The 12,485-nt window shown below is 51.3% G+C and overlaps 1 long non-coding RNA gene across 1 annotated transcript; it reads right to left on the reverse strand.

Annotated features, from left to right (window-relative positions):
- Positions 1-400: 400 nt before the first annotated feature.
- LOC144247848 (uncharacterized) lies at positions 401-3,729 on the reverse strand. Its single transcript, XR_013341336.2, has 2 exons — positions 976-3,729; positions 401-575 (listed from the first exon to the last, which is right to left on the reverse strand). It is a non-coding gene; the product is annotated as an uncharacterized LOC144247848 (long non-coding RNA).
- Positions 3,730-12,485: the final 8,756 nt, after the last annotated feature.

Genomic DNA, 12,485 nt, shown 5'->3' on the forward strand with positions numbered 1-12,485 from the left:
GATCCAACAAAAATCTGCTACAGGTGTCGGCTTTTCTTAATCCACCTGGTTACACGATTAAAACACATACATGCATTGATGGTCTTTGAGAGAAAGCTTTCCCCTGGAGAAAACAGTCCTTTTGCCGGCACACTTTGATACACCTTCGGAAAAAGCAGAATCTGCACCAACTCCTAAGACCCCTGCCGAGGAACCCAGCCCTGCCTGGGACACCCAAAGCAGCAGACCTCAAAAAAGGAGGGGAAAAGTCAAGCTTGGAGTGGAAAAAGAGGACAGAAGTACAGCAGCCTTTAAAAATGCCTGCACGGAGCAATAGTGGGAACCAGACACATTTCTTCTTTCCTTGCTTTCTGTGATGACATAAATAGGAAGTAAGAACACGTTAAACAAAAGGCAGAGCTAGGATTTTACAGGTCTTTATTTTGGCAGGCTGCATGACAAACACCTCTTCAGGGACTGCGACGCCTTTTGGGGAATGGCAGAGAACGGAGGCAAAAGGTGCCGGGGAGCCCTTTCTGTTCCCTTCAGCCCCTGCAGCTGCTCCGCTGGTTTCAGGGCACTCGCTTGGTTCGTTCCTGAAGAAAAAGGCTAGGGCATGATTTTCAGAACTACTGCCCGTCCCCAGTCAGAGTTTCCTACATTCCTGGGTACAAATGAGTGGATGGAGAGAGCGGATGGATGCTGTCCAGCAGTGTCCCCAGGGGCATCTGGAGTGTTCACACTGCTGAGCTGAGAAAAACTCACCAAACCCAGCCCAGGGGCCTGTGATCCTCCACCCACCCGGGGGAACTCCGGGCGCTGTAAACAGAGGCCACAGCACACACCAGGCTCTGCTGTGCCCGGTGAGGAGTCTCTGTATGAGCCCTGAGCCCTGGCATCGCCTCCCAAACACCACAGAGACCTCTTGTGTCATCAGAGAAAAGCCCTGGAGCAAACATGTGTCCCCAGCACGATCAACAAGAGATGCAGAATTACCTCCTCAATAAAAACGCTGTTTCTGATGGAAATGTTACCTCTGTCGACTGCGAGGATTTTATAGGAATACTGGCTCAAGAATTCAGTGACTTCAGGGATTCCATACCACAGGTGCCTGGGACTGCTTGGGCATCCAGAGTCTATAGTATTGGTTAAACTGGTAGAGCTGAGGATACTTATCAGCTTTGTCACAGAGCTGGAACGTCACGCAGGGAGCAAGGGGTTCTCTCAGAGAGTGCAGGAGGCCAGTGAAAACAGCACCAAGGTCCTCCACGATGTCTGCTCCTAGAAAAGCCAAATAAATTAAACTATTGACATGAGCACGGACACTGGGGCAACCTTCCTTACTTTGGGCCTTGCCAGCAGCCGACAGAGCCTCACGCAGAAAAGAACTGATCGAGATCAAAAAGTGTTCCTAGTGACCTAGACAGGTGCTCCTGGCCGCTGAGGTACCTGAAAAACCCTCCAGACATCATCAGCTCTTGCTTAAGCAAATAATCCACCTTCACTGTGTTGTGCCAAAAACACGCCCAGCCCTTAACAGGGAGAGACCCTGCCAGGCACCGCCTCAGAGAAGAACCGAGCTGTACTGGGGGGACACACCCAGCCAACGTGTACGAGTTAAACAGAATTTTCTCTCAGAACTGGGACTTTCAGCACCCCCCAGGTGCTACTCGACTGCCACAGACACACAGAGGGCTTCGTGAGGTGCTCTGGGGTTGGCCAGTCCTGCTCCAAGCCCTGCTGATGCCCCTGTGGTTTTAAGGATGTCCTCAAGGAGGTGGTAGAACCTCACAGTGTTTGCCCCTGGAGCTTAATTTCTGAAGTTTTCCTTGGGAAACGCACCCACTTCCTACTTAACAAGGCAGTCCCCTCTCCCTGATCTCGGGAAGAGCTGCCCACAGGCATGGGAAACACCTTCCTCTCCTGATCGCCACGCTCTGCCCTTAAAACGCTGTTACTGAGGCCAGCTACTTCCACACCAAGACTGTCCATGCAGGGACAGTGTCCCTTCTCTTCAGGGTCAGGGAAAAAGGGCAGAAGCACCTACAGAGCTTCAATGCCCCTCCTGAGCACAAAGCACCGTGAATCTGCACCTCCTGCTGCTTGCAGGGAAGATAATAAAATGCCTCAAGGTAAAAAATGATAAATGGTAAAAAATTATTACAAGAGGGTAGAAGTGATGCTGCTTTCACTCCACTGCTAGAAATGACACATAAAACATAAAAAAAACCCTGTACCTGTTCCATTTTCAGACTGAAACAACAGCATATTCCTGGCTGCTCATGCAGCAGGGACAACAGCACTGAAGGGAAATGTTTGGATAATCACGTCTTCATTTAAAGAGAACCCAATTCCTTCATCTAAGCCATCACTGCCCTCCATCAGAACAGCCAGCACATCCATGACATCTAATAAGTGAAGGAAAAAATGTAAGCAGAGGATCCAGACTGACTGGGAAAACAACAGAGGTAGAATGCAACATTCCAGGAACACAAGGTAGCTTTTTAGTCACAAAAATTTAAAAAAAAAACCACCCAAAAAAACTAAAAAAAAAAAAACCAAAAAACCCCAAAAAACCCCAAAGGCACATTTGCCAGGCAATACAATGTTAGGGGCAGCACAAAAATCACAGCTGTACTTCACTCTGCCTTTCAAAGCTGCTGTCCAGCACAGGTTGCCCACAGAAGCTGTGGCTGCCCCCGGATCCCTGGAAGTGTCCAAGGCCAGGCTGGACAGGGCTTGGAGCACCCTGGCATGGTGGAAGGTGTCCCTGCCCATGGCAGGGGTGGAACGGGACGAGCTTTAAATAAAGGTGCCTTCCCATCCAAACCCTTCTGGGATTCCACGATTCTGTGAGCAGCCCCAGGCAGAAGGGCTAAATTTCCATTGTGGTTCGGAAATGCTGCTGCAAGAGCACAAACAGATTTCAAATACTGTTCAAGTGGCACAACCACATCAAAAATTACGTCTGCGGGTAAAGTGGCAACTCTGCAATTCCAGCCTCTGATACCAAGGACACATGGAGGGCTGAATCCGGGGGGCGTTCGGGGTCCGAGTTGGGGTCGTCCTCATGAGCCACCAGCCTGGGGACCTAAAAATCGGGGGGAACCCCGAATTGGGGGGGGACCCAAAATTGGGGGGGTCCTGGGGGGCTCTGGAAGGTCTTTGCAGCATCCCAGGAGGAATTTTTGGGGTGTCAGGGGGTTTTTGGGGAGTCATGAAGGGAATTTAGGGGGTCTCAGAGAGTTTTTGGGGGGTCCCAGAAGAAATTTTGGGGACCTTGATGGGAATTTTGGGGGTCCCAGGGGGTGTTTTGAGGTCCTGGAGAGGTTTTTGGGGGGGTCTCAGGGAGTTTTTGGGGAACCAGGAAAAATTTCAGGGGTCCTAAAGAGAAATTTGGAGGTCCCAGAAGGTGTTTTGGGGTGACGAGTAGAATTTTGGGGGTCCAGGGGGTGTTCTGGGGTCCCGAAGGGAATTTTGGGGGTCCCATGGGGGGTTTGGGGGTCCTGAAGGGAATTTTGGGGTCTCAGGGAGTTTTGGGGGGGTCCCAGGAGGAATTTTGGGGATCCTGATGGGAATTTTGGGGGTCCCGGGGTGGTTTTGAGGTCCTGGAGAGGTTTTTGGGGGGTTCTCAGGGAGTTTTTGGGGTCCCAGGAGGAATTTCAGGGGTCCTAAAGGGAAATTTGGAAGTCCCAGGGGGGTTTTGGGGTCCTGAAGGGAATTTTGGGCCTCCCGGGGGGGTTTTGGAGTCCTGGGGAAAAATTTGAGGGTCTCAGGGGTTTTTGGGAGAAATTTTGGTGGTCCCGAGTAGAATTTTGGGGGTCCTGGGGGAGATTTTGGGTTTCGGAAGGGAATTTTAGGGTCTCAGGGGTTTTTGGGGGATCCCAGAAGGAATTTTGGGGACCTTGATGAGAATTTTGGGGGTCCCAGGGGGGGGTTTGGGGTCCCAAAGGGAATTTTGGGCATCCCAGGGGGAGTTTTGGAGTCCTGGGGAGAATTTTGAGGGTCTCAGGGGGTTTTTGAGTAGAATTTTGGGGGTCCCGAGTGGAATTTTGTGGGTCCTGGGGAGGGTTTGGGGTTCTGAAGGGAATTTTGGGGGTCTCTGGGAGTTTTTGGGGGGTTCCAGTAGAAATTTTGGAGTCCTGAAGGGAAATTTGGGGTCTCAAGTAATCTTGGGGGGTCCCAGGAGGGATTTCGGGGACCCTGATGGGAATTTTGGAGGCCCTAGGGGGGTTTTTGGGGTCCCAAATGGAATTCTGGGCATTCCAGGAGGGGTTTTGGAGTCCCGAAGGCAATTTTGATGGTCTCAGGGGGTTTTTGGGAGGAATTTTGGGGGTCCCGACTAGAATTTTGAGGGTCCTGGGGGGGGTTTGGGGTCCCGAAGGGAATTTTGGGGGTCTCTGGGAGTTCGTGGGGGGTCCCAGGAGGAATTTGGGGTTTGTGAGAACCCCAGCCTTTCTCTGGGGTCTCATATGGTGGTGAAATTCCTCCTCCAACCCGTGCTTCCAAAGAAAAACTCCGCAGGCTTTAGCTGTTCGGTCTCAAGGCAGTTTATCGCTAGTTATCTAACAGATTATGTTCTTGGACTGCGGCTGTTTGATCAGCGGCCTGGATAGAGGCACACACACCCCCTGACATCCTCTCGATCTGCTGTCTTCTTCATCTCTCCCCCCACCCAGGGCTGCTGCTATCTTTTATAAGATATATTATGTATTACATGTTTACAATTATTCTCCAGTACCTACTACCTATGTTGCCAAGTGTTTTTCTACTCTAAACCAATCTGTGAGTGCCAACATCACCAAGAACATGGAGGTAAGGAAAAAGAAGGAGGAAGAACAGGATCAGCCCACTTTCCTCCATCTTAGAACTTCTGACCTCCATGTACAAAGTGAAAACCCCCCTGTACAGGTGCTAAAACCCCCCTGTACAATACTAAAAAAATTTCCCCTCTACTTTGTAATTACTTTTACTATACTATCTAACCTTTTGTGATTGCTTGTTCCACCTCCAAAATTGGTAACTCATTCCATGGCTCAAACTCACAATCACAGCTGTTTTTCAGCTGCCTGCCAGGGTCCCAAATGCTTCTGACCAAGGCCTGGAACCACTAAAAATGTCTGAGAGACATTATGAGTTCCCACAAGGGTCCTGAAGGGAAATTTGGGGGTCCCAGGGGGGGTTTTGTGGTCCCAAAGGGAATTTTGGGAGTCCCAGGGGGGGTTTTGTTGTCCTGAAGGGAATTTTGGGAGTCCCAGGAGGTGGGTTTGGGGTCCTGAAGGGAATTTTGGAGTCTCACAAAGTTTTTGGGGGTCCCAGAAAGAATTTTGGGGACCCTGATGAGAATTTTGGGGCTCCCGGGCGGGGGGTTTTGGGGTCCCAAAGGGAATTTTGGGGGTCTCAGTGGGGTTTTGGGTATCCCAGGAGGAATTTCAAGGACCCTGATGGAAATTTTGGGGGTCCCGGGGGGGGTTTTGGGGTCCCAAAGGGAATTTTGGAAGTCCCAGGGGGTGTTTTGGTGTCCTGAAGGGAATTTTGGGTGTCCCAGGGGGGGTATTGGAGTCCTGGGGAGAATTTTGGGGGTCCTGGGGAGGGTTTTTGGGAGGAATTTTGGGGGTCCCGGGTAGAATTTTGGGGGTCCTGGGGGAGGTTTTGGGGTTCTGAATGGAATTTTGGGGTCTCACGAAGTTTTTGGGGGGTCCCAGAAAGAATTTTGGGGACCCTGATGGGAATTTGGCGGGTCCCAGTGGAAGTTTTGGGGTCCCGAAGGGAATTTTGGGAGTCCCAGGGGGGGTTTTGGAGTCCTGGGGAGAATTTTGAGGGTCTCAGGGGGGTTTTGGGAGGAATTTTGGGGGTCCCGACTAGAATTTTAAGGGTCCTGGGGGTGGTTTTGGTGTCCTGAAGGGAATTTTGGAGTCTCACAAAGTTTTTGGGGTGACCCAGGAGGAATTTCGGGGACCCTGATAGGAATTTTTAGGGGTCTCAGGGGGTTTTGGGGGGTCCCATGAGGACTGTTGGGGTCCTGAAGGGAATTTTGGGGTGTCAAGGAGTTTTGGGGGGGGCCCAGGAGGAATTTTGGGGTCCTGAAGGGAATTTTGTGGGACCCTGATGGGGGGTTTTGGAGTCCTGGGGAGAATTTTGGGGGTCCTGGGGGGGGTTTATGGTCCTGAAGGGAATTTTGGAGTCTCTGGGAGTTTTTGGGGGGTCCCAGGAGATATTTCAGGGACCCTGATGGGAATTCTGGGGATCCCAGGGGTGTTTTGGGGTCCCAAAGGGAATTTTGGGAGTCCCAGGGGGGGGGATTGTAGTCCTGGGGAGAATTTTGATGGTCTCAGGGTTTTTTTGGGAGGAATTTCTGGGGTCCCGAGTAGAATTTTGGGGGTTCTGGGGGTGGGTTTGGGGACCTGAAGGGAACTTTGGGGGTCTCAAGGAGTTTTGGGGGGTCCCTGGAGGAATTTCGGGGACCCTGATGGGAATTTTTAGGTTCCCCGAGGGGGGTTTTTGGTGTCCCAAAGGGAATTTTAGGCGTTCCAGGGGGGGTTTTGGAGTCCTGGGGAGAATTTTGAGGGTCTCAGGGATTTTTTGGGAGGAATTTTGGGGGTCCCGGGTAGAATTTTTTGGGTCCCAGGGGGGGTTTGGGGTTCTGAAGAGAATTTTGGGGGTCTCACCAAGTTTTTGGGGGGTCCCAGGAGGAATTTTGGGGTCCTGAAGGGAATTTTGGGGGTCCAAGTGTGTGTTTTGTGGTCCCAAAGGGAATTTTGGGCGTCCCAGGGGGTTTTTGGGAGGAATTTTGGGAGTCCCGGGTAGAATTTTGGGTGTCCCAGGGGGGCTTTTGGGGTCACAAAGAGAATTTTGGCCATCCCAGGGGGAGTTTTGTAGTCCTGGGGAGAATTTTGTGGGTCCTGGGAGAGGTTTTGAGGTCCTGAAAGGAATTTTTGGGTCTCAGGGAGTTTTTGGGGCATCCCAGGAGGGAATTTTGGGGACCGTGATGGGAATTTTGGGGGTCCCACGGGGGGTTTTGGAGTCCTGAGGAGAGTTTTGATGGTGTCAGGCGTTTTTTGGGAGGAATTTTTGGGGTCCCGGGTAGAATTTTTTGGGTCCCAGGGGGGGTTTGGGGTCCTGAAGGGAATTTTTGGGTCTCTGGGAGTTTGTGGGGGGCGGTCCCAGAAGGAATTTTGGGGTCCTGAAGGGAATTTTGGGGCTCCCAGGTGGGTTTTGGGGTCCCGAAGGGAATTTTGGGAGTACCAGGGGGGGTTTTGGAGTCCTGGGGAGAATTTTGATGGTCTCAGGGGTTTTTTGGGAGGAATTTTGGGGGTCCCGAGTAGAATTTTGTGGGTCTTGGGGCGGGTTTGGCGTTCTGAAGGGAATTTTGGGGGTCTCTGGAAGTATTTGGGGGGTCCCAGGAGGAATTTTGGGGTCCTGAAGGGAATTTTGGGGGTCCCAGGGGGGGTTTTGGGGTCCCGAAGGGAATTTTGGGGTTCTAGGGGGGTTTTGGGAGGAATTTTGGGAGTCCCGGGTAGAATTTTGTGGGTCCCACGGGGGGTTTTGGGGTCGCAAAGGGAATTTTGGGAGTCCCAAGGGGAGTTTTGGAGTCCTGGGGAGAATTTTCAGGGTCTCAGGGTTTTTTTGGGAGGAATTTTGGGGGTCCCGAGTAGAATTTTGTGGGTCCTGGGGGAGGGTTTGGGGTTTTGAAGGGAATTTTGGGGGTCCCAGGGGGGGTTTTGGGGTCCTAATGGGAATTTTGGGAGTCCCAGGGGGGGTTTTGTGGTCCTGAAGGGAATTTTGGGCGTCCCAGGGGGTTTTTGGGAGGAATTTTGGGGGTCCCGGGTAGAATTTTGGGGATCCCACGGGGGTGGGTTGGAGTCCTGAAGGGAATTTTAGGGGTCTCAGGGGGTTTTTGGGGGTCCCAGGTGGAATTTCGGGGTCCCTGATAGGTTTTTTTGGGTCCCAGGGGGGGTTTTGGAGTCCTGGGGAGAATTTTGAGGGTCTCAGGGAGTTTTTGGGAGGAATTTTGGGGGTCCCGAGTAGAATTTTCGGGGTCCTGGGGGTGGGGGGGTTTGGGGTCCAGAAGTGAATTTTGGGGTCTCAGGAAGTTTTTGGGGGGTCCCAGAAAGAATTTTGGGGACCCTGATGGGAATTTTGGGGCTCCCGGTGGAGGGTTTTGGGGTCCCGAAGGGAATTTTGGGGGTCTCAGTGGGGTTTTGGGTCTCCCAGGAGGAATTTCAGGGACCCTGATGGGAATTTTGGGTGTCCCAGGGGGGCTTGTGGTGTCCTGGGGAGAATTTTAGGGGTCTCAGGGGTTTTTTGGGAGGAATTTTGGGGGTCCCGGGTAGAATTTTGTGTGTCCTGGGGAGGGTTTGGGGTCCTGAAGGGAATTTTGTGGGACCCTGATGGGGGGTTTTGGAGTCCTGGGGAGAATTTTGGGGGTCCTGGGGGGGGGTTTATGGTCCTGAAGGGAATTTTGGAGTCTCTGGGAGTTTTTGGGGGGTCCCAGGAGATATTTCGGGGACCCTGATGGGAATTCTGGGGATCCCAGGGGTGTTTTGGGGTCCCAAAGGGAATTTTGGGAGTCCCGGGGGGGGGATTGTAGTCCTGGGGAGAATTTTGATGGTCTCAGGGTTTTTTTGGGAGGAATTTCTGGGGTCCCGAGTAGAATTTTGGGGGTTCTGGGGGTGGGTTTGGGGACCTGAAGGGAACTTTGGGGGTCTCAAGGAGTTTTGGGGGGTTCCTGGAGGAATTTCGGGGACCCTGATGGGAATTTTTAGGTTCCCCGAGGGGGGTTTTTGGTGTCCCAAAGGGAATTTTAGGCGTTCCAGGGGGGGTTTTGGAGTCCTGGGGAGAATTTTGAGGGTCTCAGGGATTTTTTGGGAGGAATTTTGGGGGTCCCGGGTAGAATTTTTTGGGTCCCAGGGGGGTTTTGGGGTTCTGAAGAGAATTTTGGGGGTCTCACCAAGTTTTTGGGGGGTCCCAGGAGGAATTTTGGGGTCCTGAAGGGAATTTTGGGGGTCCAAGTGTGTGTTTTGTGGTCCCAAAGGGAATTTTGGGCGTCCCAGGGGGTTTTTGGGAGGAATTTTGGGAGTCCCGGGTAGAATTTTGGGTGTCCCAGGGGGGCTTTTGGGGTCGCAAAGGGAATTTTGGCCATCCCAGGGGGAGTTTTGTAGTCCTGGGGAGAATTTTGTGGGTCCTGGGAGAGGTTTTGAGGTCCTGAAAGGAATTTTTGGGTCTCAGGGAGTTTTTGGGGCATCCCAGGAGGGAATTTTGGGGACCGTGATGGGAATTTTGGGGGTCCCACGGGGGGTTTTGGAGTCCTGGGGAGAGTTTTGATGGTGTCAGACGTTTTTTGGGAGGAATTTTTGGGGTCCCGGGTAGAATTTTTTGGGTCCCAGGGGGGGTTTGGGGTCCTGAAGGGAATTTTTGGGTCTCTGGGAGTTTGTGGGGGGCGGTCCCAGAAGGAATTTTGGGGTCCTGAAGGGAATTTTGGGGCTCCCAGGTGGGTTTTGGGGTCCCGAAGGGAATTTTGGGAGTCCCAGGGGGGGTTTTGGAGTCCTGGGGAGAATTTTGATGGTCTCAGGGGTTTTTTGGGAGGAATTTCGGGGGTCCCGATTATAATTTTGGGGGTCCTGGGGGTGGGTTTGGGGTTCTGAAGGGAATTTTGGGAGTCCCAAGGGGGGTTTTGGAGTCCTGGGGAGAATTTTGTGGGTCTCAGGGGTTTTTTGGGAGGAATTTTGGGGGTCCAGAGTAGAATTTTGTGGGTCTTGGGGCGGGTTTGGGGTTCTGAAGGGAATTTTGGGGGTCTCTGGAAGTATTTGTGGGCTCCCAGGAGGAATTTTGGGGTCCTGAAGGGAATTTTGGGGGTCCCAGGGGGGGTTTTGGGGTCCCGAAGGGAATTTTGGGAGTTCTAGGGGGGTTTTGGGAGGAATTTTGGGAGTCCCGGGTAGAATTTTGTGGGTCCCACGGGGGGTTTTGGGGACGCAAAGGGAATTTTGGCTGTCCCAGGGGGAGTTTTGGAGTCCTGGGGAGAATTTTCAGGGTCTCAGGGTTTTTTTGGGAGGAATTTTGGGGGTCCCGAGTAGAATTTTGTGGGTCCTGGGGGAGGGTTTGGGGTTTTGAAGGGAATTTTGGGGGTCCCAGGGGGGGTTTTGGGGTCCTAATGGGAATTTTGGGAGTCCCAGGGGGGGTTTTGTGGTGCTGAAGGGAATTTGGGGCGTCCCAGGGGGTTTTTGGGAGGAATTTTGGGGGTCCCGGGTAGAATTTTGGGGATCCCACGGGGGTGGGTTGGGGTCCTGAAGGGAATTTTAGGGGTCTCAGGGGGTTTTGGGGGGTCCCAGGTGGAATTTCGGGGTCCCTGATAGGTTTTTTTGGGTCCCTGGGGGGGTTTTGGAGTCCTGGGGAGAATTTTGGGGGTCCCAGGCGGTTTTTGGGAGGAATTTTGGGGGTCCCGTGTAGAATTTTGGGAGTCCCAGGGGGGAGTTTGGTTACTGAAGAGAATTTTGGGGTCTCTGGGACTTTTTGGAGGGTCCCATGAGGACTTTTGGGGTCCTGAAGGAAGTTTTGGTGTCTCACGAAGTTTTTGGGAGGTCCCAGAAGGAATTTTGGGGACCCTGATGGGAATTTTGGGGGTCCCAGTGGGGTTTTTGGGGGCCCGAATGGAATTTTGGGAGTCCCAGGGGGGGCGTTTGGCGTCCCGAAGGGAATTTTGAGCGTCCAAGGGGGTTTTTGGAGTCCTGGGGAGAATTTTGAGGGTCTCTGGGGGTTTTTGGGGGGAATTTTGGGGGTCCGGAGTAGAATTTTTTGGGTCCTGGGTGAGGTTTTGGGGTCCTGAAAAGAATTTTGGGGTCTCACCAAGTTTTTGGGAGTCCCAGAAATAATTTTGGTGACCCTGATGGGAATTTTGGGGGTCTCAGTGGGGTTTTGGGGGGTCCCATGAGGAATTTTGGCATCTTGAAGGGAATTTTGGGGTCTCAAAGAGTTTTGGGGCTTCCCAGGATGAATTTCGGGGACCCTGCTGGGAATTTTGGGGGTCCCAGGGGGGTTTTCGGGGTCCTGAAGGGAATTTTGGTGGTCCCAGGGGGGTTTTCTGGGTTCTGAAGGGAATTTTGGGGGTCCCAGGGGGTGTTCTGGGTCCCGAAGGGAATTTTGGGGGTCCCAGGGGTGTTTTTGGGGTCCCGAAAGGAATTTTGGGGGTCCCGGGGCCGTCTCGGTGGTTTTGGGGTCACGCTGGCTGCGGGGCTGCAGTACCGGCCTTTGTCCACAAGGCGGCAGCACTTGTCAAGTGAGTCCGCGACAAGATGGCGGCCCGTGGGGACCGTGATGGTGACAGGCGTTTTTTGCCGATGCCTGTCGGCTCCCGCCAAAAATCCGCACGCTTGCGGCGCTGCTGACCCCACGGCCCGTGTGCACGATACCAGAAACGCCGCGGAAAATCCCGTTGCGGGGCACCGGCGGTGCGGGCAATTCAGGCAGTGTAAAAAACAGACATGGGTCCTCGAATTTCAACGTCCTCGCCACTCCTAAGATGGCGGCCGCGGGCGGCGGGCTGCAGTGCCGCTCTCTGCCCACACGGCGGCAGCACTGCGCCGTCAGCAGCGAATGCCCCAAAGATCCGCGCGGGAAAGAACGGAACAAAAACCCTGCCTCTGACCCGATAGGAACCGAAAGAAAAAACCTTTCCTCTTAAACTGCATTTCAACAAAGTTTATTTTTACATTTTTCACATTTATATTCACATTCGGATTTATAATGTATATTGATATATAATTGTATTTTCATAATTCCTTACATTTATTCCATTTATTATATTTTATTATATTTTATATTTTTATACATATCTTAATAGATTGCTTACATATTTCTATAGTTAGATTTAGAGTTCTAAAAGGTTTATATTGATTAAAATAAAAACCTGACTCTATCCAAGTAAAAATCTTTTAAAAAAACCCTTTATTTAAACTCCATTTAAATTTATTTCTATTTTTAGCATTTATAGTCAAATTTACATTTTAAATGTAGATTGATGTATGGTGTTATTTATAGTCTATCTCTTCCTAATACTATTTTTATTTCTATTTTATATTTTTATATATATCTGTATACATTGAATATATATTTCCATATTTAGAACGATATCAAAATAAAATGTATATTCATATTTTTTCCATTAATGCCCTGCCTCTAACCAAATAAAAACAAAAACAAAAAAAAAAATCTTTCTATAAACAGTACTTGAATATATATTGAATACACCATGCATTACAAATTGCAGGGGAAATGGATTCCTTCATGATTTGAACACAAGAAATAATGGAAAAGGAAGCTTTTTCCCACAATTTAAACCCCTTTTCTCTCCATAACCCCTCATTTTTCTGGGAGCGCTGTGGAAGGTCTGGGGGTTCTAAGGAGGGACTGACACAATAAAAGGGGAAAGTTGAAAGCTCTCCCGTGGAACCCCACATGCTGCCCGGCCTGCTCAGGTGCTGCCCCTTGGCAAGAGGGCTCTTCCCTTGGCA

The sequence above is a fragment of the Lonchura striata genome, chromosome 31, assembly GCF_050655825.1.
Source record: "Lonchura striata isolate lonStrDom1 chromosome 31, ASM5065582v1, whole genome shotgun sequence".
NCBI classification, from domain to species: domain Eukaryota; kingdom Metazoa; phylum Chordata; class Aves; order Passeriformes; family Estrildidae; genus Lonchura; species Lonchura striata.